Here is a 19,562-nt window from a genome sequence, read left to right as displayed (position 1 = left end):
TAAGTCCCCAGTACAATTAGAAAAAAAAAAAATTAGATACCCTATAGACACATTTTAAATGTGTAAGTTTGATCTCTTGATAGTCCACCATTAACCAGCTCCCCCACTAACCAAATCAACTTCTCTTCCAAGTCTCCCTTCAGGAAATATTACCAGTGATTTTTACTGGACCCCTAAAGGTGGCTTCTGGCATTGACTTTTTCCTCATGCCAGTGTATCACTAGGTTCTATAAATTCTATCAATCTCAATACCATATTGTATTAATTCTACAATACAGATATTCCCCAAAGCAGCAGTTTCTTGTTAGGATTAAATTAAATTATGTAGAGGAACTGCTTAACACAAAGTAGGTGCTCCATGTTCACTAACATTATCTTCTTGCCACCTTTATCAAATGGCTATGAGGTGAGGGGAAGGAAGGGTCGAGGCCCAGCTAGCTGTCCTTGCTCTGTGCGTATAAACTGGGCTGAGCAGCACAAGTTTCTCTGTTACAACATTTGTGGGACCCCTCACTGTGGAATTTTAACTTTAATTTGAATTTTTCATTTCTTCCGAAAATATCTTCAAAGGGATTACATCACAATGCAATTTTTTTTCTTTTGACTTGGCTATCTTCTCCTAATTTCATACTGACGCAAAAGTGGCAAAAATAGCACCAAAAATTCTAAGAGTCCCCCAGATTGTAATATTTAATTTGCTTTCCAAACCATGTGAAAGTCAGTTACAGATATGGTGCCCCCATGCCCCTAATGCTTCAGTTTATATCTCCTAAATAGCAAGATGATTTTCTTAAACCACCACATTAAAGTTGCCAAAATCTGAAGATTAACATTGATACAATTCTTTCATTAATCTTTGGACCTTTGCGTTTTGCCACTTGTCCTAATTAATTCCTTAGCAAAAGAAATCCCAGATCAGGCATTTGAGCTGGGGCGGCTGCAAGAGGCCTGAGGGCAGTGGCGAGACCTAGGGGGGAGGGGGTGAAGGCACCCTCCACAGCACCTTCTGGACATACCTGTCCTTGAAACATAAAACTTTCAATGGGAGCCTTCCTTTATAGAGATGCAAGTATTACATCACTCTGAACAGACACTAGAAACAGTTCTTCCTCTCTAAGAACCCAGTGCTTGTGTCACGGTATGAAAAATTAGATGCTAAGGAAGAGCAATTAATGAATGATGCCTTCCAGTCAATCAGTGATCTCTTTGGACCTATTACTTTGCATTCACAATCAAATTGGATCACCTCCCATCCTGAGACTCCCCAAGACTTTGAACAGTTTTTTAGTAATCCCTACAGAAAGATAGATACCCTTTCCAGAGAAGCACAGTATTTATAAACTGTCCATTGGATCTCTAGGAAACACCAAAGTTATCAGTGAAGAATATATTAAATGGCTCAAGGGCCACTACCAAGCATTTTTCTACAGCTTGACTGTAAAATTCCTAGAAGGGGTTTTTGTTTCTGCAACATGGTGTTCTTTTATAGTCAACAATCACACATGCAATTTACAAATTCATGCAGGGCATATCCTGAAGTTCCTACAAAAGAAGAAACCTGAAGATGCCTTCTGTGTTGTGGGAAGAACAATGATTGATCTTTACCCACGAAACTCCTAAAATTTTGTCTTTGGACAGGATTCTTTGACAGATGGTGTGGGGATATTCAGCTTTACTAGATATGGCAGTGATTTCTATAGCTCACACTACGAAGGCACAGTGAAGAAACTCCAGAAAAAAATCTTCCAATGACTATTCCATTTTTGATAACTACTTTATCCTGAAATCACTAGTGTTTTGCTGCTGCCATCCTGTAAGACTTTAACCCATGAGATTGGACACATATTTAGTCTGAGACACTGCCAGAGGCTCACATGCCTAATGGAAGACTCCAACCACTTGGAGGAAGTTGGCCATCATCCTTTAAACCTTTGCCCTATCTGTCTATGCAAGTTGCAGTGTGCCATTGGCTTCAATATTGCAGAAAGATACAAAGCACTGGTAAGGTGGATTGATGATGTATCTGCTGACACATCAAGAGCAACTCCGAAACATAGTTGTGAAAATAACGTGTATTTACCAAAACCTGCAGATGCCTTCAAGCAGTGGAAAGAGTGGATAATAAAATGTCTTGCTGTTCTCCAAAAATAAGTACCTTCAGATAGGAGTAATTAAAATAAATATTTGTACATTAAAAAAATAAATAAATCCCAGATCATACACTGAGTTCAGTTGCTCAGGCTGTTTCACATCCTTTAACTTTGAACATTTCCTCAATCTTTGTATTTAGAGATTGATATGCTGGAAGAAAACAAGTCAGTTATTTTGTAGACTGTCACCATGGATTTGTCTGACATTTCCTCAACAACAGATTCACATTATGTACCCATGGTAGGAATGACACAGACATGAGGTTGTCTTATTTTCAGTGATAAAATTGTTTTAAGACAAAATTATATTAGTTATATAGAAGACAAGGCAGCATGTAAGTAGTAGAAATTGCCTATTCAGACTGAAGGAGATGGAAGAATTACTTATAGGTCTTGAAAGAACATCACTCAGGGTTGATCATCTCTTCAAAGGTTTTTTTTTTTTTTTTCTTTCTTTCTTTTTTCCTTGCGGTACTGGGGATCAAACTCAGAGCCTTGTACTTGCAAGGCAAGTGTTCTACCAGCTGAGCTATCTCCCCAGCCCCCTGGTGACTCTTGAAAGAAGTCATTTGATTTCGAGCATCATATAATTCAACTGGAGACCAAAGTTACACCCAGAAGTTAAATCAAATAAAAAATGCAAGTGGTATTCCCCGTACTCTTCGCTCTCCCTTGACTTTATACTTTTAATTCATAAAGATGCTAAAAATATCAAGATTACAAGCAATTATGGGGACAGAGAAGCAAGTGTGAACAACCCGTTATTACTCAAGTGATTCAAAAGCATCTTTAGTCTCTAATGTTTCCCAATCTTAGACACCAACTTTGTGATACTTAAGGAAGAAAATAGTTAGAATTTTGTGAATAAGTGTTTGCTAGCATGAATTAATTTATAATTGGTATATTTAGTGAGAACACAAGATTACACAAAGATACTGAAGTGTTTGTTCAATGTACATTTGTTTACACATATACCTAATCATTAAAAATTAAAAAAATAGAATTCAAAAGCAGGAACTGGGAGTGCAGCCCAGGGGCAGAATGTGTGCTTTGCATGCATGAGACCACAGGTTCAATGCCCAGCACCATCAGAACAAAACAAAATAAAAATAAAAAGCTGTACAGTAACATGGCATGTGACTTTTGAGTGTTTTTTTTAGTTTATTAAGAGATACTAAGAACATTAGATAAGCTTTGCACATTTTCCTAAATCCAGACAATTGACAGAGTCCTTAGAGAACAAAGGAAATAAATGGTAGAAAAAATTCCATACTTGTTTTAACTGAACCAGGAAATGTCAGCTCTCTAAGATATTAATTACTGAAATGTTTCCAAATTAGAAAACTATGGTTTATTTTTTTTTTCACTTTTAGGTAACTGCTGAGTTCAAAACCTATCACGAATTCTGGGATTAATTTAACATAAGTGATGTCAGCAGTATGGATTTTTATCGTCATGATATCCTTGTTCTTATCAGCAGTAAAAGCTGCATTGATTTTTTTTTTTTTTTCCACGACTGGGAATTGAATACAATGCCCCTAACATGCTAGGCAGGCACTCTATCACTGAGCTATACCCCCAACCCAGCAGTACTGATTTTTTTAAGTTGGCACATGCTCATGTATCTGGAATGAACTAAAAGGCAACATTACATTTTTCACCCTAAACCAAGCTATATTCTTTACCCTTTCTTTTAAGACCCAATACATGTGAAGGTAATATTGGGATGTTTTTCATGAATTAAATTAAAAAAAAAAAAAAAAAAACATATCACCAGGTGGGAACTCATCCAGCCAGTCTTCTATGCCAGTCTCAGCTACAGCTTGCACAACGGCAGTAGAGGTTAATCAACAGTATAATGCATAACCAAACTCACAGAAAGTTTAATAAGGTGCCAGTTCATTTTAACATAATGCTGTTCTCTATTTGTGGGTTTATTTTATAAAAATAAATTACCACTATATGATATACATGGAAAATCTCCATTAAATGGAATATTCAGGAAACCAGAGCTTATCTGGTTTCCTAACCTTCCTAGATGAACTGATCAGTGTATTAGCAATGATTATGCACCATGCAGGAGTGAATAGATCACCCAAAAATCACTTGTAGAGGAAAGCAGGGTAAAGAACAATATGGAATTCCAACTAATTCCTTTAAAATTTCTAGATTTGGAAGAGCCATTACACAAGGGCTTTTGATGGACACCTGTAAATCAGAGACATACAACTAAGTTCAGAAAATTAGTTTTCCTTTTTAAAGAATTTTTAATTTAATTTTTAAATTGGTTAATTCATATAGTTCAAAACTTAATCATACAAAATCTCTTATTTCCAAAACAGAAAATTTGATCTGTCATATTAACTCTCCCATTCAGTACAACTAGAAGTGCTGAACAAAACACATTTGAAAATCTCCTTAAAACTTTTAAGAGCTAATGAGAGTGAAAAATTACTGGGCCATAATTCAGGACAGGATGAATATCCAGTAAGATAAGTCTACCATTTGGGACAGCTTCCACCCAAGCAGCATTTGTAGATTGTGGAAGAGACATTTGAGGTGAGCTTCAAGGATAGGAGGCAGCATGTGACATTAAGTGTAATACCTGATTGACTTGAAGGTTTGGGTTATAAGAGTCAATGCAGGCAGGCTAGCTTTAAGTCATCTGAGTGTCCCAGAAGATCACAGTCTCAGGACTGGATAAAACTAAACCCCAAGCAGCTGACCAAGGCAAATAAAAATTGGAGAAAATAATATTTTGCTAAGGTTCAAATTCTTTTAACAAATTTATTTTAAAATACAGCCCAGCAATTCAAAGATCACCAAGCATACAAGAAGACAAGAATTCATACACCAAAATGAGCAGAAGCTACATATAAATAAAAAGAAACTCACAACAGACTCCATTTATTGGAACCACAAGGTACAGAACATAAAAACACTTTGCTTACCATGACCAGGGAGATAAAAAATAGCATTGAACTTATTGACAGAGAACTAGAAACTTAAACAGATAAATATAAACTAAGCCTCTTGAAATATTAGAATTAGAAATTATAATTGAATTCCAGTTGGTCCAATCAAACTAGGATGGACTGATAAGGCTACCACTCTCACAACCCAATCATGTCACCTCTGAACATTCCTGAGTAAACACAAGAACCTTGGGAGGACTCCTCACATTTCCTTTATGGATAAGGTCAAGCCCTACCTTCTCATATGTTTAAAAGCCATTTTTATCTCCTTTTCTGTGAACTATTTGTTCAGTCTTTGTACATCTTCCTTTTGAGTTTCAATCCTTTTCTTCTGGTTCTTTCCATACTTAGGAGGTCAGCCCTTCTTCCTGACTCTGGTGTGAGTTACAGCTGTTTTTCCCCAGGTTGCCATTTGTTTTTACCTTTTCTTATGGCATATGTTTTCTTTTGCCAGTTGGAGAGGCTTAGTGGGTTTGTTTGTTTTTAATGACATCCAAATTTATATACCCTTTCTTTTGGGATTCTAGTTTCTGAGTCATGGCTAGGGAGTCCTTTCCCTCTCTAAGTATATAAAGGCATTCTCCTATTTCTTTTTCTAGTACATTTATGACTTTAATTTTTATACTTATATCTTCAATCCATTTGGAAATTATAATGGTCAACAATGTGAGATGTGGATCCAACTTAACACGGTCCCCAATCATTACCCACTGTTTCCTGATCATTTGTGGAATAATCCATTGTTTCCTGTTTTCCTTAGTATTTCAATTTGAATCTACAAGCAAAAAGATTAAGAATTTATTGCAAAGAAGAGATTATTTCAAGGTACTCTAATTCTGTGCCTTGCCTTCAAAATCCAAAGATTTATTGAAATGTCCCATATATCAATTAAAAATAAAAAATACATTTTTAAAATGCCAAAGATACGAACAATATCTCTGTGTTATGGGTGAATCCTGCTCTAAGTGACATGAAGGAGAACCACACTGATTCCTCTATTAAAGATCCCTGAGTAACAGACCAACCTCAAAGCCCTAAAGGTCCACATCATAGTGTTTCTGACTTCAGACTGGTCAACTGAGGTTGCATTTTCCTAATGAACTCAGAATGTGATGAACCAAAATGTAGCACTTTGACATCCTGAGCTAAAGAAGATCTCACAACTAAGGTCTCTCTGACCTTCACCAGCTCCTGTCTCTTGATTATCTTTGATCCTCTTTCTCTCCTGAAGCACAGGGAGAGGCCTTATGCGAAGTTCCTTTTTGCATTTAAAGCCTGGATCTGCCTAACTGGCGGGGGTGCATGGGAGCAGGGCGGGACACAATTAACTTCACATCTTTTTACTGAAATGTCATTACCCAAGGAACATTACATCCATATTATGGAGGAAGAAACACTCCTAGAGCCCACAAGAACTTTGTCCCTGGCCATTGTCTGTTCCCTGGGCTTGTTAATTTCCCCTAAAAATTATTTACTGTCCCTCCAAAATTGCCTACAGTTCCCTACCTCCCACGCCCTCAGGAAGAGAGTATTAAGCCTCAATCATCTGTATCGTCTCTGAATTTCATATTCTGCATGACCCCTGTGCACATTTGCATGTTGATAAATTTGTATGCTTTTTCTCATGTTAGTCCGGCCATAGAAATGTAACGATGATCCACTTCACCTTTTGAATAAAACTCTGAGGCTAATTTTTAAAAGGGACATGTTTTCCTTTTCCTCTCCTCCCTCTCCCCTTCCCTAACCTGGGAGTGGGGAACAAGATTACCTTGAGTTGTCAGTTCTCCACAGGAAGGAGGTATCTGCCAGAGGATCTAGGAAGTGAATATTTCCCAAATTTACAAGTGAATGTTAACACACCATCAGGGTGCCCAGGGACCCCCTGTCAGGGCACACCTGGAATGTAGGCTTTGAAGAGCTCCTTTAAAATCCCCCTGTCCCGCCTGATGGGCAGAATCACAATCTCTGGGACAGGAGTCCTCTGTGCTTCTCTTTTGCTAGCAAAGCAATAAAACCTCTTTTTCCTTTTTCTCAAAATCGTGTCCTCCTTATTTAATTGGCATTTGGGACCAGGACGGAGCTTTTGGCCATGGGTATCGATTGCAGTTGTTTCAACAGACAATTGCTGAAGCTTCTAAGAAAGTTTCAACTTCCCCGTATTCCTTTCACTAAAAAGTCCAGGTTGTTAAACTCTAAGAGTACATGACCCAAGAAACTGATTGACAAGTAATATCAAAGTGTACCTTCAATTTATTCTTGCATTGCAGCCCCTCCCGTATTGAATTACTTGTCCCATAATACAATGACAATGTATTTCAACTGAGGATCTATGTTATTCAACAAGGTCAGGATGACATTTATGAATATATTTCTTCATTGAATTTAATGGACACAACCAGGTAACAAAGACACACAAATAGGGTCAGGTTCAGAGACTGGAAAGGCACACAAGAAGATCATAAATCATGAAGCCAGAGTCAGGTATTTAGTTTTCTCCCAGAAAGACTTCTCTTTTCATTTATCACCCTCTCTCTTATTTCACCCACATTGTTGAGTACTTTCTATGGGTCAAACCCAGGCTAACCCTTATTTGGATGTGGGTGGATCTCATCTGCAGAAAATCTGAGTTAATAAACAGGTATCCAAAGAGAAATTATTTTTATTTCAGCAGTATGAAGGTATAGAAAAGCCACCGGAAAAGGAATTCAAGAATTGGGTTCTGCTTTTTACTCACTGAATAACCCAGAACAAGTCACCTGATCCTTCTCCAAACCCTGATATCCTCACAACCAATATCATTTCCATCTACTCACAGTTGGATTAAGGATTGAATGAGTTAATATGTACAAAAGGACTTTACAAAATTCCACAAAAAAATGATTCAGATTATCAGGGTGAACTCTAACCCAATGTCTTCATTTTACCATATGGAAACTGCCAGTCTGGGAAGGTTTGGAACCTCAGCCAGGGTCAGAGTTGGAATTATAATTATGACTTTCCGAAGCCATGTTGCCATGTCCCAAGCTGTCAGCAAGTTGACAGTTAAGCTAAAACATTGCTCACTGGTGTAGCATGGGCCCAGTCCCAGACAGGATCAGACCAGGGGTCTTGTCCATAGTTGTATGGGCCACTGATGGTGAACCATCCCTCTCCTCCCAGGCCTGCTTCCCTTACCAACACAAAAGCATTGGGCTAGATGGGCTTCGTGTACCCTTACAAACAATTATATTCTAAGATGCTATCTGAAGTCAAATTCACAAACATACACACAGATAACCTGTTAACACAGATCATAGAAGACATACTTTGGTTGCATAAATCCCTGACCCCATTCTTACCTTTCATGCTTCCCATTGCCTTTGGATCAAGAACCAATTTTTTTTTTTACCTTGACTCTCATGATTGTACAACTCACCAACCAATGTCACTGCCCTGAGGCCAAGCTACCATGTTGCTATACTCCCTGCTTTTGACCTGGTCCCTGACTATTCCCTAGAAAGCAGCTAGAGGGAATAAGTTAAAAGTCAGATCATATCACTCCTCTGCTTACAAAGTCCTAAGGGCTCCCATCTCAGTCAAAGGCAAATTCTTTGCTAGGCCCTACATAATCTGCCCTCTACTCTTTCTCCTCCTTTTCCCATCAGCTCCAACCATGGGACTCTTGGCAATTTCTGGAACACCCATTCCCTGCTTCCTCAGGGCTTCTGCATTACCTGTGTTCCTGATACCTGAACACTCTTCCTCAGTTATCCAAATGGCCCACTCTTTCACATCATTCCTTAAAAGTCACCTTCACAGAATCTTCACTGGTTGATCAACCTTTTTAAAATTACATCCCTCCACCTTATCTCCCTTTCCTGGTTCATTTGCCTCACCACCATATATTTTACTTATTTATTTTGCTTGTCACCTGTCTTCTGGCTGAAAACTTTGTTTCATGTGAGAGGATAGTCCATCTTATTCACTGCCGTAGCCCCAATGCCTGGAACAGTATGCAGCACATAGTAGGTGATCTCTAAATACTTTTTGACTGAATTCTGGCCAAGCGGGGAATGGAATCACCTGCTGAACTAGTTTACTTAGGTATCTGCCAAAAGAAAATAAAAACTCGAGTAGATAGATGACTCAACCCCTCTGGGGGGAGTGGTATATGGGCGTGCACACACATGTGTATTTAGTGAAAGCAGGAAGAGAACCAACAGGAAAAGATAATAGAATCATTCACCTAAATTGACACAAGTTTATGGGAAGGTATGTGTCATGCAGTTGCTACTTTGTCATAAAAAGCATCCACCTGTTGGGGTTACAACCTCAGTGTCAGCCCTCAGGAGGGAGATGAAGGAACAGTTACATTACCAGTGAACACTGAATCAATATGGGTATTGGAATAAATACAGATAGGAAGAGGATAAAAGAGGCAAGCTTAAACATTTACCCTCTACTTACAATAAATGTATTAGCAGAGCACAGAGGTTGGGAAGACACTCAGTGTTCTGCTCTGTAGATGGAGCTGGACTGGAAGTGACGGTTACTGCTCCTCTGATAATGCCACTGAGCTCTTTCCCTAGCTTCAGTGTGGCTGATAGGCTCACAACCGTTAGGCTCTTGACTGGCATGAGGTTGAACTTGTACTGACCAAAGATTTTTGTTGTTGTTGCTGTTTGTTTGTTTGTTTGTTTGTTTGGACCAGGTTTTGAACCCAGGGGCACTTATCCACTGAGTCATATCCCCGGTCCTTTTTTTTAAATATTTTTTTAAATTTAGAGACATGGTCTCATCGAGTTGCTTAGGGCCTCACTAAATTGCTGAGGCTGGCTTTGGGCTTGCAATTTTCCTGCCTCAGCCTCCCCAGCTGCTGGGATTACAGGTGTACGCCACCTGCCCAGCCCTGACCAAAGATTTGAAGTCCCTGAGATAGGAACAATGGGAGTTTCTGAGGTCTGTAGGAGTCATTAATGAATGTCTTTATTCTTATCGGTGCCTTACAATTATACATAATGGTGGGATTCATTGTCACATATTTGTACATGAACACAATATTATGGTATAGTTGGTCAATTTTGTTCCCCTAAGGAGTGCCTTTCTTACTAGAGTAGTACAGTCAATAGGTCACTGCTGGAGAGGACCCTCCATACCCATGTGAATCATAAGAAAATGGACCACTAAATACCCTCGACCAACCAAAGGACAAGCTGTGCCTCCTTTACCGCACTGTGTACACAGCACCTGTGGTCAGCCAGATCACTGTGGGAAAATTTTTGTACTAATTGGGGTTCGATCTTCTCTAAAGAGGAGTGGAATCCAACTCTTGGAGCACAGATATTTTATTGTGCTTTGGGAAAAGCCATGTCACGCCCTTCCACTCTCTGATCATTTAATTCCTTCCACTTTGGCCTCCTCCATAACCCCTCCTCCTTCTCCCACCCCCTCAGAGCTCAGGAGTATTTCTCATCCATTTCTATTTCTCTTTCAGTTTGCACTATCACAGCACAGGTCATCTGTAAGCTGAAGGGTGTTAGTTAAAACAGAGAGGGAGTGTGTGAGTGAGAAAGAGGGAAGAAAAGAAAGGGAAAGAAAGATTTCTGTTTCTTCGAGATGTTTTCCATTCCTGGAGTCTGAGCAAGTTAGTAGTCATTCATTTCATTTATTTATTTTCTTACATACCAGCTTATCTTAAAATGGGGATTTAATTGAAATGCTCATAAAATATACTAAGGTAATAAAAATTTGAAGACAGATGAGACAAAGGAGCACAAGGTACAGGAGAAAAAAATAGAATCAGGAATGTGGCTAATAAAAAACGTGTGCCAAGGATTATACCCTTAAGAAAGAGGGCCACAAATTCAGCTCTGAATTTTCTAGTGAAAAAAAAAGAAAAAAGAAAAAACTATGAGTAGCATGAGTGTCTCTGATTCAAGAAAATAAGTAAATAAATAAAACTGTTGGGCAAACTGACCTGATACCTACATGAGAAAGAAATTTCTTCTTCACGTGGAATGCAATGAACTCTGTCTGGGCAACGTCTTAAGAATGGCAAAGTGACAGATTTCACAGAACTACTTCTGTAAGATCCCTCAAAGGAAACCATGAGCATTTCTCCACAGAGCCATTTATTGATGGCAATTCCAAGGAGGACCAGGCCCCCGACACCGTCAGCTGGCCTGCTGTACACCCACACAGACTGGCAGCCCACAGATGGACTTTGTTTAACTGGACTGTTCTGTGATTGTTATTGCTGTTGTTTGCCTCAGCTCTCCACCCTCTACTGTTTTGAGTTCAAGCACTTCATATGTGTACAATGTGTAACTAGTCCCTAATGGCATCACCTTGCTGAACACGCCCGCTGTTCACCTACTCGTGTGACAGATTTTTCTGAGCACTTTTTATTGTCTGACACTGTGTTCTTCGCAAAGGAACAAATAACATCTTACCTCAGGATACTTAAATTCTAGTGGGAAGAAACAGCAATAGATAATTAAATAAAATTATATGGTATATCTGATGGTAAGTATTACAGAAAATAAAGCAAGAAGGCATAAGGAAGTATCAGAAGGAGGATATGTTATAGTCTTAGCAGAAGGTGACATTTGAGAAATGACCTTAAAGAGACAAGGAAACTGTGTGGATATCTGAGAAACAGCAAGTACAAAGGCCCTAAAGTAGAGGGTTGCTTGCTTTGTTGGAAGAAAAGCACACCAGATGATGTGGCCAGAGCAGAAAGCAAGGGGAGTCCATTAGAATGACAACCATTGAGAGTACAAATAACAATAACTGCTGGCGAGGATGTGAGCAGAAGGTACATTTAGACATTGGTGGTGAGACTGCAAATCAATACAACCACCCTGGAAAGCAGTATGGAGATTCCTCAAAAGATGAGGGATGGAACCATCATGTGACCCAGCTATCCTGCTCCAGGGTATTTTATGTAAAATCAGCACACTATAGTGATACAGGCACATCAATGTTTATAGCAGTGCAATTCCCAATAGCCAAATTACAGAACCAATCTAGGTGCCCATCAATAGAGGAATGGATAAAGAAAACATGGTAAGTATGCACAATGGAGTTGTACTCAGCCACAAAGAATGAAGTTATAGCACTTGCTGGTAAATGAATGGAACTAGAGAACGTCTTGCCAAGTGAAATAAGCCAGACTCAGAAAGCCAAGGGTCCATTGTTTTCTCTCATGTATGGAAGCTAAAGAGAAAAACAGGGGAATCTCACAAAAATAGAAGGAATATCAGTAGAACAGAAGTGGGGTATCAAGGGGGAGGGAGGACAGGAAGAGAGGGGGAAGAACTGGGGAATGAAGTTGACCAAATTATATGAGTTGCAAGTATGAATATACCACAGTGCATTTAAATTTCATATATAACTATAATACAGCAATTTAAAAATAAATACACAAAGATTAGGAAGACCAATAGAGTAGAGGAAGGGGGTCAGCGGGAGGAGGGAAGAGAAAGAAAGGGGTAGTACTGGGGATTGAAATGGAGAAAACTTTGTTATATACATTTATGAATATGTCAAAAATGAACCCACCTATTACGTATAACTATAATATGCTAAAAAAATTAAAAAGTACCTCTTTCAGAAGGTAAATACGAAACTTTATACTGGGAGATGATACATGTAGTTGAAGAGAGCTAAAATTACACACATAAGACTCTTCAATCTTTAATCACAGTGCTTCTTGTTTTTTGCTTTCAAAATTCTTTTTTATTTCTTTTAGAATCTATTTAAAAGTTTATTTTATTTTAATGCCTATTAATATATTTTGTTTTTAAAGAGTCAATTAAAGTAATAAACTAACTTGTTTTAAAAAAAAAAATAAAAAACAATGGGAGTCAAGAAGTTCCAAGGGACCGAGGGAATGGTAGAGGGCAGAGCAGATTCCATAGGACTTGGTAGATCATTTCAGGTACTTCGGAGGACACCATTGGAGGGTTTTGAGTGGAGAAATGGTCTCACTTATCTTAAGTATTGAAAGGACTGCTTTGGATGACTGCTCTTGGTTGGGGGCCGTCCTGCATCTAAGGCAGGAAGATGGTGGCCACGAAGAAGATGAAAAAGTCTCTGGAGTCAATCAACTCTAGGCTCCAGCTTGTTATGAAAAGTGGAAAGCATGTGCTGAGGTACAAGCAGATTCAAGATAATCAGACAGGGCAAAGCAAAATTGGTCATCCTCGCCAACAACTGTCCTGCTCTGAGGAAATCTAAAATAGAGTACTCTGCCATGTTGGTCAAAACTGGTGTCCAGGGGCTGGGGTATAGCTCAGTTGGTAGAGTGCTTGCCTTGCAAGCACAAGGTCCTGGGTTCAATCCCCAGCACTGCAAAAAAAAAAAAAAAAAATGATGTCCATCATTACAGTGGCAATAATATTGAATTGGGCACAGCATGTGGAAAACACTACAGAGGTGCACACTGTCCATCATTGATTCAGGTGATTCTGATATCATTAGAAGCATGCCAGAACAGACTGGTGAAAAGTAAAACACACAAAATTTTTCTTTAATAAAACTTGGCAGAGCTTGTTTTAAAAAAATAAATTCAATGAATTCAGCAAAATAGCAGGCTATAAAATCAACATGCATAAATCTAAAGCATTTTTATACGTAAACGATGAAACATCTGAAAGGGAAATGAGGAAAACAACTCCATTTGCAATAGCCTCAAGAAAATTAAAATACTTGGGAATCAATCTAACCAAAGAGGTAAAAGATCTGTACAATGAAAACTACAAAACATTGAAGAAAGAAATTGAGGAAGACCTTAGAAGATGGAAAGATCTCCCATGTTCCTGGATAGGCAGAATTAATATTGTCAAAATGGCCATACTACCAAAAGTGCTATACAGATTCAAGGCAATTCCAATTAAAATCCCAATGATGTACCTTACAGAAATAGAGCAAGTAATCATGAAATTCATCTGCAAGAATAAGAAACCCAGAATAGCTAAAGCAATCCTTAGCAGGAAGAATGAAACAGGGGGTATTGCAATACCAGAACTTCAACTCTACTACAAAGCAATAGTAACAAAAACGGCATGGTATTGGCACCAAAATAGACAGGTAGATCAATGGTACAGAATAGAGGACATGGACACAAACCCAAATAAATACAATTTTCTTATACTAGACAAAGATGCCAAAAATATGTAATGGAGAAAAGATAGCCTCTTCAAAAAATGGTGCTGGGAAAACTGGAAGTCCATATGCAACAGAATAAAACTAAATCCCTAGCTCTCACCCTGCACAAAAATCAACTCAAAATGGATCAAGGACCTTAAAATCACACCAGAGACCCTGCATCTTATAGAAGAAAAAGTAGGTCCAAATCTTCACCTTGTTAGCTTAGGATTAGACTTCCTTAACAGGACTCCCATAGCACAAGAAATAAAAGCAAGAATCAATAACTCTGGGATAGATTCAAACTAAATAGCTTTCTCTCAGCAAAGGAAACTATCAGCAATACGAAGAGAAAGCCTACAGAGTGGGAGAATATCTTTGCCACTCATACTTCAGATAGAGCACTAATTTCCAGAATATATAAAGAACTCAAAAAATTCTACACGAAGAATACAAATAACCCAATCAACAAATGGGCTAAGGATATGAACAGACGCTTCACAGAAGAAGATCTACAAGCAATCAACAAACATATGAAAAAATGTTCACCATCTTTAGTAATAAGAGAAATGCAAATCAAAACTACCCTAAGATTCCATCTCACCGCAAATAGAATGGCGATTATCAAGAATACAAGGAACAAATAGGTGTTGGCGAGGATGTGGGGAAAAAGGTACACTCATACATTGCTGATGGGGCTGCAAATTAGTGCAGCCACTCTGGAAAGCAGTGTGGAGATTCCTTAGAAAACTTGGAATGGACCCACCATTTGACCCAGCTATCCCACTCCTCGGCCTATACCCAAAGGACTTAAAATCAGCATACTACAGAGATACAGCCACATCAATGTTCATAGCTGCTCAATTCACAATAGCCAGATTGTGGAACCAACTTAGATGTCCTTCAATTGATGAATGGATAAAGAAACTGTGGTATATATATACAATGGAACCCTACTCAGCTATAAAGAATAATAAAATCATGGCATTTGCAGGCAAATGGATGAAATTGGAGAATATAATGCTGAGATAAGCCAATCTCAAAAAACCAAAGGACGAATGATCTCACTGATAAGCGGATAAGGACACGTAATGGGGGGTAGGAGGGGGGCAAGAATGGAGGAAGGAGGGACTGTATAGAGGGAAAAGAGGGGTGGGAGGGGTGGGGGTAAGGAAAAATAAATAAATAAATAAATAAATGGACTGCTTTGACTGCTGGGCGCAGTGTGAAGTCAGCTAAGAGATAGTGACCATCATCCCCTGATTTAGAAGAATGGAGTACCTGATTTTTTTGGGGGGTGGTACTGGGAATTAAATTCAAGGGTGCTTTGCCACTGAGCTACATCCCCTGTGATTTTTATTTTGAGACAGAGTCTTGTTGCTGTTAAATTGCTGAAACTGGCCTTGAACTCGTGATCCTCCTACCTTAGCTTCCCAAATCCCTGGGATTCAGGCATGTGCCACTGGACCTGGAATAACTGCCTTTTTTTTTTTTTTTTTTATAATCGTGGCAGGTACTGAACCCAGGGGTGCTTAACCACTGGGCTATATTCCCAGCCCTTTTTAAGAAATACTTTATTTAGAGACAGGGTCTCACTGAATTGCTTAGGGTCTCATTAAGTTGCTGCCACTGTTTTTGAACTCACAATCCTCTTGCCTCAGTCTCTGGAGGTGCTGAGATTACAGACGTGTGCCACTATGCCCGTCCTGACTACTCTTTAAGAAGTTCTCCATAATCATGGTTTCTTGCAGACTTTGTGTTGGTGCCCCTAGCAAATAAAAGGTGTGGAGCCAGCTCAGGGAGTGTGCTAGGATTCACAGAGATGAGAGGATGAGCTGAGTGAGCTGACTAGAGACCATGGAAACAACACACCTCCACTGGACAGAGCAGAGCAGAGAAGCCAGGCTCAGCCTGCTCTAATACATGGAGGGAGGGTAAGAACATCCCCTGAGTGGGGCTGCAGCACCAGATGCTGAAGGTATGCACACGACAAATACAACAAAACTTTTATCTCAGTTTTTCCATTTCAGGTGCCCATGGAACACATGGTTCTGAGCAGTTATTTCCTCATGAGCCCTCCAAGACAAACTAGCACCCAAAATCAATGAACAGCTTTCTGAGATTATGATAATCAGTCAAAAAAAATTAAAAAAAAAAAAAAAGATTAAAGGCCAAGGAACCATGAACTTGGTAAGGGCTTGGAGAATAATAGCTTTTTTTTTCTGTCCTGAAGGCAAATGTCTCCAGGTGTCCCAGCAGTTAAGGTGTCTGTATAGGAAGTGCCCTCCACAGGTGACTGGTGGTCTAAGTTTCTGGACACCAGTGTGGAATGGAAGAGAGTTCCAACTCTGCTGCTCACTGGGTGGCTAACCTGGGACTAGTCACTCCTCCATGACATACTCATCTCTAAAATGGGAGTTTTATGAGGATTGGAGGAGATTATTAATGGAAGGAACACAACCAAGTTCACAGGAGGAGCTCCCTTAATTCAATAGAGGTTGCTTTGGCCTTGTCCCATGCAGATCAACTGGGGCAAGGGCCCTGTGAGGTCCCTCTCCATCTCCAGCACAATTCACTGCTTTGTTTCCTGGCTCCTCTCTCCCCAGGGCTGGCTAAGAAAATCTGACCCACTTCTGTCTGAGAGCAAGACCCATGATTCCCACTCCATGACTTAATCAGTTTGTGTCTAAGGTCAAGTGGGTCCCTGGCCCATTCCTCCTCTGACCAACACTCCTCCATGCACTGCCATGTCCCAGAGATGCCCAAACCAAGGAGAAAGCCCTGGGTCAGCCCCCACAGCAGGCAGGCAGAAAAAACTCCCAAGAGAAGTGCAGACCCTCCAAGTTCTCGTGAAAAACTCAGATGCCTGAAAACTTGGTAAAATATGACAAAGAAAATGCAGGTTGCCTAAAGGGTTTCATGCTTCAAGCAAAACAGGAAACAGAAAATTTCTTTGTGGAAGAGAAGAACTTCCCTGGGTGTTTAATATACAAAATGAAGCATTCTCCTTTAAAAGCATGGGACTTGCCTAAGGTATCTTCCTCTAGTCTAGAAGTATGGGTAATGAGGTCCTGTCCTCCCAGGCAAAGAGGATCTCTACATGCTGGCCTGACTGTGCCGGCTGCAAAGAGGCTGGGGAGCCAACTGACCGAGAGAAGATGCAGAGGCACAGAGAGGAGCCAAATCCACAAGACAGAGCCCAGAAGAAAGATCTAGAAAGTCATGCTGTTGACATGTATGAGCCTGGACCTCCCTGAGGTCTCTTCACAATGAACCTGCGTTGCTTCAAATATTTTGTTCTAATCCTTCTACCCCAGGAAGTCGTGGTGCTTCTGCTCACCCTCTCTGTTCAGGTTTCTATTCAAGGCACCAGCACCAGGTCACCAGAACCAGAGCCCTCTGCTTGACCAGTATAGGAGAAAGATTCCATCATAGTCCTTAGCCTCCTGGCTCCTCCTTTGCCATTACCTGAGACATCAGATCACAGCAAGACAGGTAAGGGCCTTTGGGGTCACCTCTGCTAGATCCGGGGGTGTGCAGTCTCTTCCGACACACATTTGTGTAAGGTACCTTGCTCTCCTCCATGGACATCTCCTCACATGAAGTAGGTTTTTGCTGTTTCAGTCCTAGACACTGTGCTTTCCCTGACCCCACACCCAATTCAGGCACATCTCACCTCAGCTCCACAGAGTAGGCTGCATCTCCAGGTGACCCTCCCAGCCTGCACTTGAGAATTTCAAAATAGGAGGAAGCATAAGAGTCATGGAATCCTTGCAATACAATCATCGAAGTTGGTCCTTTCATATAAGTATAGGTTCCACAGCCCTAGGGAGGCCACTGCCACCGCTGTGGGGTCTGACAAGATATCTTCCTGCCCTTCTGGTTCCTCTGTGGTGTTGTTTGGATCTTAAATGTCCCCCAAAAATGCTTGTGTTAAAGGCTTGGTCCCCAGCTGATGGGGCTATAGGGTAGTGGTGGTACCTCTAGGTGGTGGGGCTTAGTAAGAGACAGCTAGGTCACTGGGAGTGTGCCCTTGAGGGCGATTGGAACCTTGGCTCCTCCTCTCTCTTTTGGCTTCCCAGCCACCATGTGGTGACTAGTTTCCTCTGCCATGTGCTCCCCCACCACGATGCACTCCCTTGCCATAGGCAATGGAGCCAAGTGACCACTGACATAAATCTCTAAAACCGGGAGCCAAAATAAACCTTTCCTTCTTTAAGTTGATTTCTCAGAAATTTTATCACAGTGATGGAAAGCTGGTGGACACCTTAGAAGATACAAAGTCAGTCCCTGCGCTCTTCCCTTTCCAGGACTCAGGAATATTTGCACGCCTCCTTTGCTCTTTCTTCCCGCCTCTGAGCTAACCATCTTCAGTTCCTTCCATCCCAATTCAGATGCTTCATTTTCAAGCCTTCTCACTGTCCTACTCCCTCTTCCCTGCAGGTGTGCTGGGCTCACAGCGCTTCTCACACTTTAAAGTGCACAAAGTCACCCAGCCTCTTGTTAGCATTCATTTCTGGATCCCACAGGTCTGGGCTGGAGCCTGGGAGTCTGAGTTTCTAATAAGTTCACAGGTGATGCTAATGCTGCTGGTCCACCACTTGAAGTAGTAAGACTTAGGCTGGGATCGCCTTTCCACCTGAAATCACCTGGAGTTTGTTAGAAACAGGACTGTTGCACACTAAAGCAGACCACCTGCATCAAATTCTAAATTTAAAGAAGATCTGCAGATGCACAGGCTGCCCCTTGAAGTTGGAAAACCTGGAGCAGAGGTGAGCAACAGGGGCTGCACATTAGAATAACCCAGGATGCCGGGTGTGCTGGTGCATACCCATAACTGCTGGTCCTCCGTGGCCCCGGAGGCTGAGGCATCCCAGACCCATGACATCAAGAGGTATCAGCAGTTTTAAAGTCCCCCTCCCCCAGTGATTCCAATGAGGTGAGTCTTAGCATGCAGGCCCTACATTTGAGGGCACTGCCTTAGAGACAGCGACCTCTGACAGGCAGTTCTATTACCCTGAACTTCAGGAGTCCTGGTCACAGGTCACTTTCACTCTGGCATTGCCCCACACTGCTGGTTCCTCAGGCAGATCAGAACAGTGGGTGAGGAGCTCTATTCTGGAGTTCTCACGTGTAAAATGGAGCCAATGTGCCTACCTCTCAAAGTTATCATGAGGGTTGACTTAAAGGAGGAGAGACACATGCAGAGCTTAGAACAGCGCCGTCCCTGTGGAAGTGTTCCATGGTGGTTAGTGACGGTTCATTAATATCGATGCTAAAGCTCCTGGGCGTGTGGGCAGCTGTGTGC

General features: G+C 40.7%; 2 pseudogenes across 2 annotated transcripts; both read left to right on the top strand.

Moving 5' to 3' along the window:
• Window positions 1-1,063: 1,063 nt before the first annotated feature.
• Window positions 1,064-2,151, top strand: LOC306653535 (archaemetzincin-2-like; annotated as a pseudogene). The gene is made up of 2 exons: window positions 1,064-1,378; window positions 1,526-2,151. The product of its transcript is annotated as an archaemetzincin-2-like (transcript).
• A 10,980-nt stretch (window positions 2,152-13,131) lies between these two features.
• On the top strand, window positions 13,132-13,638 carry LOC306653281 (large ribosomal subunit protein eL30-like; annotated as a pseudogene). Its single transcript has 2 exons — window positions 13,132-13,393; window positions 13,497-13,638. The product of its transcript is annotated as a large ribosomal subunit protein eL30-like (transcript).
• Window positions 13,639-19,562: the final 5,924 nt, after the last annotated feature.

This window comes from Sciurus vulgaris (assembly GCF_902686455.1).
Source record: "Sciurus vulgaris genome assembly, chromosome: 2".
Classification (NCBI taxonomy): domain Eukaryota; kingdom Metazoa; phylum Chordata; class Mammalia; order Rodentia; family Sciuridae; genus Sciurus; species Sciurus vulgaris.
The sequence above is the reverse complement of the archived record's forward strand: the minus strand, read 5'-3'. Positions and strand labels throughout refer to the sequence as shown.